This window comes from Cyanistes caeruleus, chromosome 3, assembly GCF_971803275.1.
Source record: "Cyanistes caeruleus chromosome 3, bCyaCae1.hap1.1, whole genome shotgun sequence".
NCBI lineage: Eukaryota > Metazoa > Chordata > Aves > Passeriformes > Paridae > Cyanistes > Cyanistes caeruleus.
The window spans coordinates 59,628,629-59,635,589 of record NC_141703.1 but is presented as its reverse complement, the minus strand read 5'-3'; positions in this window follow the sequence as shown (position 1 = coordinate 59,635,589).

Genomic DNA, 6,961 nt, shown 5'->3' with positions numbered 1-6,961 from the left:
CCCCGCGCAGCGGAGCCCTGAGCCGCCGGGGACAGCCCTGCCCCCGCCGCCTCCTGCCCCCTCCTCACCCTCACCCCGCTCAGGTTTGCGCTCCACGCAGGCCGCCCCGTCAGCCGAGGCTTCCCTGAGCCCCTGGTTGCGTCTGGAGGGTCCCTTTCCCCAGACTGCCGGTCTCCGAAGTCAGCGTGCGCCTCGGGTGCGCATCTCCTGCGCCTTTGGTGGGTCCAAGCCCTCAGGGGACCAAGGACCTGTCAACCCCTCCCTGTCTCACCCGCTCCTCACTCAAGCCAGGCTAAAATGAGCACAAGTGCTGTAGATTCACTGTCCAAAGAAGCAATGCGGCTCACAATCTTGTTAGAGGAATGGGTTAAAGACATGGCAGAGGTGTGCTGGCACCCGGCTGCCAGTGAAACCAGCTCAGAGCCACCGCATCTCCCATATGCAGCCAGCCTGTTACAGACACATTTCTGAACCCTTGGTTAGGAACATCTTCTGGTATTCTACATGTCTCAGCTTACATTCAATACCAAAACCTCTTCTTCATAAAACCATGCTACAGTTTGTAGGCATTTTCTTTCTCATGGTCTTCTTGGGGTCCTGTTTAGGCCAGATATAAAAGCGAGTTGAAGTCCAGCTCAGGCTTTGTGGAACATGTGAGAATGACACAGGTCCATCTTGCAGATCATCTTGTCTGTAGGAGAAAAAAGTCTGTATTTCAACTCAAATACATGACACAATATCCTGTTTAGGTCTCTCTAATCTAAGAAACTGAGAAGATTTTACCTTCCAGAGAGGTTGATGGAACCAGACATAATTATAAGCTCCAACAAAGTAAAGGAAACTGGATCTCACCAAAACACCATGCAACAAATCACTATCAAAAGAAACTGAAGCACTGAACCCAAATAGTGCAATGGCAATTCCTTCACCAACACACTTGAGAAATGATGGTGAGAGGACCTGCATCTTAACATCACCCACCACAAAGTCATTGAGACGAACGCCCCAGCCTTGAATATTTGCCACTGTTTCTTCTTTCTAAATGCTTACTTTTATTCTCGGAAGCACTGGGAGCATTGTGGCCTGTAGTCCAATTGGAGGAAGTGTTCCTGTAACTGTGTCTTGACTTTTCTAGGAAAAAAAAAAAAGAAAAGAAAAGTCAAAAAAGTCAAAATAGCTACCATCACCTGTAAAATAACCATGAAAATAATCTCACATTAGAGTGAGCTGCACCATCCTAAATCAATTTTACATTGCTCTACAAAAACAATTCTTTCAGAAAGGATTTTTAAGAGGTACAAATGGGGTTTTTTTAAGGGTCTGCATGGTTTTTAAAATCCAGTCAACAATTACATATTAAACAATTGATAAAGGAGAAGTTAGGATAGTATCAGCAATGCTAGCACATGATTTTCTATGCTTTCCTGTGAGAAGGAACTCAAGAAAGTACTCTGCTTTTTTCACCCTAGGGTTCAAATGTTTCTTCCTAATGAAGATGGAAAAAAAATATGTCAGCCCTTGCCACCTTAAGGTGCTCTTCTAGATTCTTGCAGAAGGAATGGGAAGGAGACTTTCAATGAACAGCTATGAGGATCTGCAGACACCATCTTTAAATACTTTGTCACATATGGAAACAACTTTCTCCAGACAAACATGCTTCCTCCAGGATCGCTGCTTCATTAACTATCTTCTTTACTGGCACCATCTTTAGTATTGCCATCATATGCTACACCAGGGAACCATTACTGCTGACCCTATGTCTAGGTGTCTTATATATGCCAATCTCTTGACATTGAATAATCAAGACCATCTGGTTCATGTCCATCCTCAACCATTTCACCCTCACAAAATCTCAGATGCAACTACAAGCACCCAGGTGTTTGTATCCAAGCAGCAGGACATCAGGCTCATCAGGAGTCACCCCTCGTAAAACAAGAACCTTCCCACCAAACCAACACGGGTTCCTAGGGTATGCTAGGGGTACATAAATGACATCTGTACTGAAAACTTAGATTCCCTCATTGATTTCTACCACAAATTCAGCAACCAGAATTGCCCATCAAACTCTTTGGAAAACTTACATCAGCATCAACTTTCTAGACACCAAGGTCAACATAAAAAATAGCAACCGTCAAAATACCATATGCAGAAAATCCACAGACCAACACACCTCCTTCCACAAACCATCAGCTATCCAAAACACACTAGAAAAACTGATATAGCCCACAGACATCACCTCATTTGCTCTGAGGAAAGCACTCATGACACACCCTCAGAAAGCTACAGATGATGCTCATCCAACACTGACACTCCACTAGGATCGCATATTTGAAGAAGCCACCTAAACCTTTTCCAAACTTACTGCAATACAGAGAGGAAATCCCCTGCTGGGTATCATATACCACAATATGCAAGAAATGTATACTGGAAAATGTTGACGAGTTGTAGCTTGTATTGGAAGGAAATCATACCTTGAAATTATTTTTCTTAGAAACACCCGTCCTCCCCTTCAAACCACACTCATTATCATTAGCTCCATCACTGAAAGCAAGTTTCAGCAGACCAGTCTCTGCTGGCTACAGCCAGATAGCTCAGGAAAATCATACCCAAATATTGCCACAGCCCTCATGATAATCACCTGCTCCAGCAGAACCACCAAAATATACAGATCCTACACATGAGCATTCTGAAATGCCATAGGCAGCACGGAAGGCATTCACTGCTCTAAAGGAGCTCTCTGGGTGAAACCAAACATCCACCACAGAACAGCTAATTAGGAAAGAACAGCGACACCCAGTTACCATTTGGAAAATTATATTCCCAAAGCAACTACTCCATCTCTAACCATGCAGTCCTAACACTGCAAGACCAAAGATGGGCCAGAGAACCAAAACATGCAACTCTATCAAATACCGGATTTTATATCAGATTAATTTGACAAACACTTCAGAGTTTCCCCTATTTCTTAAGTCTTGCTGATCTTTAGTTTTTTTGTAATTTTTTGGTTACTGTTTGCTCTGACCACTCCGCTTCTGTCACCACTTACACTCTTAATAGGGTCAGGATCACCTTCTGCTCCCAAAATAGAAAATACTTTTCTCTCAAATGTCCAACTGATCAAGATAATAAAATGGAATTGAAAGCAACAAGCTACAATTCTCTATACTTTGGACTCAAAGAGTAGTTCATCTGCATGAAAGTTAATCTGCTTTATCTAATATCTCATTTACACAACTGTCTCTGTGGGCCTACTAAAGGTTTAAATAAAATAATATCATAATAAAATAATATTTTATTATCGTTATTAATATAATTATAATATAATAAAGTTTAAATAGAAGCTTTCTTCTTAAAATATGTGACATTGTTTGGGTTGTGTGAGGACTAATGACACACACAAAAGTTCCCATATACAAAGTCCTGGCTCTGCCATGTGAACTCTTGGCCCCTGAGCAGAACACAGCTCTTTCCAATTGTCTACAAAATACTTGTGTTGCAAGAGATGATCACAAATACAGTACCTGTTGTGATAAGACTGCATAGCTGCTAGGATATTTTTTCATCATTTTGCTTTGCAGCAAAACAGGAAACCGTGTTTACATAAAAAGGCTGCGTTGAAAGTAGTTCTCATTGCAAGGCTGATTCTCATTGCAAAGTTGAAAGTCTTGAAAAATCTGAAAATGTCAAAGAGCAACAAGCCTGCAGGTCAAAGTAAAACATAAGGGGGGAAAAATTTAGGCTTTTTAATTTTAGTTTGTTCTCTTTCAACACACAGAGAATCACAAAAAGTTCTTGTCCTGACCTCTGCTTCAAAGAATAGAGTGTTTTTTTACCTCAAGAGAGATTATGCAGCTGAAATATTCCATTTTGGTAAAACAGTTAAACAAGTATTATATTCTTACACCAAAAAGATTTCTTTCCTGTGGACGTATGTTTGTAATTAAAGTTTCTGGTATTACAATTGGTTGGAATATTGACAGTGAAATTATTTCATCAGCCAAAGGTTGTTTTTGACCTGACACAAATGTTTAATTGAATTGTATCAATATTTTGGACAGTAAGGGTTCCAAGGAACAGCACAAACTCCTTAGGGGATATAAAGAGAATCCTGTACTGAAACTCTGATCTACTCAGTGTGAATAGGGATGTTTCGATGAAAGTAGTGAAAATAGGCAGAAATTCCATGTATGTTAGGAGGGAATGAAATTCTACAACTTCCAAAATTATCATGAAATGAACTTCACCTTCTTTTTTTTCCTTTTTCACTTCTCAACGTGCTCTACAGTGGTTAATATGTAAGTATAAAGAGAAGGATGGCACAATATGACCAATAACAGAGTGCCTTAGGGAAAATTTAGGCATCTATTTAAAATACTATCTTAGAAAATTCTGGGAAACAGCATTTGATACACTGGGAAATAATTACTTTATCCTAAAAGAGTGGAAAAATGCATTAAAATGTCATTTAAGTTTTCCGGCAAATTGCCATTCTGCTTCTTTCTACTCTAGTGGGTATTACAAAGGTCAAAACAATGAAACTGATTTTGAAATATCAACAGAAATAATTAGTGTATTAGTCTTTTATATTTATGTAAAAACACTTAAATTAAGGTAACAGAAGTAACTTTGTCCCTGTTCAGGAAAAGTTAACTGAAAGGAAGTTGTAGGAACATTCTTACACTATTTTAGAGCTGAAGACAGCAGCAGGGTGTAAGGGAAAATACACAGAGAATTCATATCTCTTTAGGTTTGGTAAAACCAAAAAAAACCCCACACTACTTGCCAGTAGTTAAAGTCCTCAGAGTCTGTTAAGAAGCTCAGAGAAATTGGTGAATATGTTTTTCAGGACTTCAATATGTTTTGGATCAGGTTTCTCCAGTAAGAAGGCTTGAGGTCACCTTACATGGATTTGCACAATTTATTTTTGTGTTGTACAGGTTTAACAGATTAGGATTGCAGCCCCTCAAGGCCTCTTTTGCAGAAGAGAGACTTTCTGGATATTTTTTAAGCCAGATACGCTGAAACATTTTTTAATATAAAAGATTTCTTTAGTGTCACTTGACTATCATGGCACATTTCTTTGCGGTATTCCAAGTATCCTAGTCCATGTCCAAGTTACAGGTGACACACAGATCTGTGAAACTCCTGAGATGGAGTCAAAAGACAGGTGAGAGTTCATCCCAGTGATTATAATCCATACCAGGAGCACAGGTAGTGAAGCACTTTGGTCAGAAAAGCTGTATATTGGGCAAGGTCACTCTGGTCAAACTACACATTAAAAGTGTTTCAATTTTATTTTCCAAATAAAACAAATCAAAACATCATACAATACAATAAGTTGAATGTATTAAAGTATTTCAGAAATAGTATTTTTCATTAAATGATACTGTCAGAATTAGATGAACACTTTCTTATTTCACTGAGCAGCCTTTACTTCTTCATGATTTTATGTTGAAAAACACACAGCCCTAAGTTTTTATTAAGATCAGCTGCCTAAATTTAAATATTTCAGTTTACATTGCAGCTAGGAACTGTATGACTTTTTAACTGCATAACTTTACCTTCCTATGGCTGTCTTCCAAGCTGCTACTACACACCTACTGCTTTCAGCATTCCCTAGAAGTGGTGGAATTGCTCTGATGCTAAGGAAGATCCTGGTGCTGCTAGTACTGATCAGATTTAGTTAATACTGAGTTTGCAATTGAGAACAAATCATTTGTTGGCAGCAGCTGTGCTGCAGGGCATCTTTCTCACACAGGAGGACAAGAGCAGTACTGAGTCAGATGGAGATCCAGCTGCTCGCTGGCCTGTGTGGGTGGCAGCTGCTGTAGAGTAGGAGTAGCCATGTCCAGCTGTGGAAAGCAGTGTGGCTAGCCCAAGCCCTGCTCTTTGGAAACCAGACTGCAGTTGCCTGGTGCCTATCCTTCGCAGGGATGGTTTTGTTAATCAAGTGGAGTCTGGAGCTCCAGCCACCACGCTGGAATTTCTGGATCTGAGACTCTTGAACTGGCTGGTTTGGGAAAAAATCCCAAAACTCCCAACCCAGGATTATGCACTAACACCAGCAGTTCTGCACCCACAGTGACAGGGAGCAGAAGAGTTTCATACTCCCTCAATATCCAGACTCTTGCTGCCTAAGAAACCCAAAATCAATAGTGAGTTTGACAGCTCAGCTAAGACAGGAGAATAATGTTCTGATTTCAGAAGTAGGAGTGGCCAACAATTTATGCCCAGGAAAGAAATAAAAGAACAGGGCAAGCGTGTAATTAGACTTCCCAGTACACTCCAGCAGCTTGTGGCACAGAGCTGCCTTAAGTCAGTGGCGGTATTTCTTTGTGTTTAAGTTTGTGCCTGAAACTGCCTGAAGATTCTGATGGTGTGTGGACATGCGATGAAGCCTTGGTGTGAACTGAGTCTTGGATGGGGCAGGGATAAGAAGATGTGACATAGAAAGAAAAGGCATAACACAGGACATTCACAACAAGGAATATGAGTCAGAAGCTGTCAGACATGCCCAGCAGTTCTTGTGACTCACATGAGGGGACAGAGTACCAGGTGATGTAGCAAAGGTCCCGTTAAAGGGGATATTGAACAAAAGAGACCTGGAAACATGAAGTACTGGATGAAGACCCACAGGAAAAGAAAAAAATGAAACACTTGCAGGTCAACACCAAAAAACCTCCTTCTTAAAATGTAACTAAATCATAGAAAGGCTTGGGTTGGAAAGGCCCTTTAAGATCATGTAGTACTAAGTACAAAGTGATATTGGAAAGTTGATTCAGATAAATTAAGTGTCCACTTGATGTAGACAAATCTTCGTCTTACAGAAGGGATATGCCATTCCAGGCCATATGGGAGGACAAAAGAGGATCTCCTTTTAGAAGAGGAAATGCAATGCCTCTACCCGTCCCATTAAAATTTTGACAGTGCTTTCATGAAATCCCATCCAATTTCACAAACT